This window comes from Phyllobates terribilis, unplaced genomic scaffold (genome assembly GCF_046119375.1).
Source record: "Phyllobates terribilis strain yellow unplaced genomic scaffold, ASM4611937v1 Scaffold_1__5_contigs__length_1240528914, whole genome shotgun sequence".
Lineage (NCBI taxonomy): Eukaryota > Metazoa > Chordata > Amphibia > Anura > Dendrobatidae > Phyllobates > Phyllobates terribilis.
Genome location: NW_027362761.1, coordinates 817,047,668 through 817,049,416, shown reverse-complemented (window position 1 = coordinate 817,049,416; position 1,749 = coordinate 817,047,668). Strand labels below are relative to the sequence as shown.

Sequence of the window (1,749 nt, the reverse complement as noted above, 5' to 3'; positions counted from 1 at the left end):
TATCCAGGTTCTGTCTAAGTGCACTTTTGCAACATTTTCAAAAAAAATGTCTCTGTCCATATTTAAGTATACTCAGAAAAATTATCATTCAATATGACTGTTCAAAGCCAAAACCAAGCAAATAATGATTTGTCGTGAGTTTGGACATATTCAAAGACATGTTTTCTGTTGTTTTCTCTAGTGTAAAGGAGCATTTTATTTCTCATGTCAAACAAGTGCATTAAGCATGCACTAATCTTCAAGCACAAGCTGAGATTTAAACTATACAAAGTGATCTGTTGAGATTTAAAAATCTAATGCTTTAACAGGGACTTGAACCCTGGACCCTCAGATTAAAAGTCTGATGCTCTACCAACTGAGCTATCCAGGTTCCTTCCAAACAAGCTTAGCACATTTTTCCAGATTTACTTCCGATTCTTCTAAATGTATCTTCAGATATGTTGATTTTTTTCATATGTGTGTACATACCCAAAACCAAAGCCAGCACATAGTCTGCCAGCATAATGAGGTGTCAGGTTACAACTCAAACTATACTCTATGTATAGGAAACAGGGGAAGAGGAGTGATGAGTATTCAGCCCAGTGAAAGGCTATCAGATTTGGGCAGTTAAAGGCAGGTGAAGCTGCATCATCAAGCAATTGATTTAGTTTACTCCAAAGCTGAATTCACATTCACACAGCTCAGTATTGATTAATTTTGATTTTCATATTGGTACTGCTAAATGTGCTGCAAAGAAATAAAGTAGGAATCACTCTGATTCTGTGTGTTTTTTATGGGAGACATCATAGCTGCTAGTTTCCACTCATCGGCTTAAAGATTACTGAAAGCTAGACAGAGTCTACAGAGGGAAAAACGCAGAAAACAAGTCATAAAATTGCCAAAGTAGTGTTAATCCTCATATCCACATGACATTTATTTCTGAAAAGCTAGGTATGATTTAAACAAAGATAAATGATAGGTCTAGGTTTAAAAGCCTCAAAACTGAACAATGACGTAAATAATGGACCCTCAGATTAAAAGACGGGTGCTTTACTGACTGAGCTATCCAGGTTCTTTCTAAGTGCACTTTTGCAACATTTTCAAAAAAAATGTCTCTGTCCATATTTAAGTATACTCAGAAAAATTATCATTCAATTTGACTGTTCAAAGCCAAAACCAAGCACATAATCAATAATTTGTCGTGAGTTTGGACATATTCAAAGACATGTTTTTTGTTTTTTTCTCTAGTGTAAAAGAGCATTTTATTTCTCATGTCAAACAAGTGCATTAAGCATGCAACTAATCTTCAAGCACAAGCTGAGATTTAAACTATACAAACTGATCTGTTGAGATTTAAAAATTTAACTTCTGAACAGGGACTTGAATCCTGGACCCTCAGATTAAAAGTCTGATGCTCTACCGACTGAGCTATCCAGGATCCTTCCAAACAAGCTCAGCACATTTTTCAAGATTTACTTCCGATTCTTCTAAATGTATCTTCAGATATGTTGATTTTTTTCATATGTGTGTACATACCCAAAACCAAAGCCAGCACATAGTCTGCCAGCATAATGAGGTGTCAGGTTACATCTCTTTTTATACTCTATGTAGAGGAAACAGGGGAAGAGGAGTGATGAGTGTTCAGCCAAGTGAAAGGCTATCAGATTTGGGCAGTTAAAGGCAGGTGAAGCTGCATCATCAAGCGATTGATTTAGTTTACTCCAAAGCTGAATTCACATTCACACAGCTCAATATTGATTAATTTTGACT

The 1,749-nt window shown here is 35.8% G+C and overlaps 2 non-coding genes across 2 annotated transcripts; both read right to left on the bottom strand.

The window, feature by feature from the left end:
* Nucleotides 1-297: 297 nt before the first annotated feature.
* Nucleotides 298-370, bottom strand: TRNAK-UUU (transfer RNA lysine (anticodon UUU)). Its single transcript has one exon. It is a non-coding gene; the product is annotated as a tRNA-Lys (tRNA).
* A 974-nt stretch (nucleotides 371-1,344) lies between these two features.
* On the bottom strand, nucleotides 1,345-1,417 carry TRNAK-UUU (transfer RNA lysine (anticodon UUU)). The gene has a single exon. It is a non-coding gene; the product is annotated as a tRNA-Lys (tRNA).
* Between the last annotated feature and the right edge of the window lie 332 nt (nucleotides 1,418-1,749).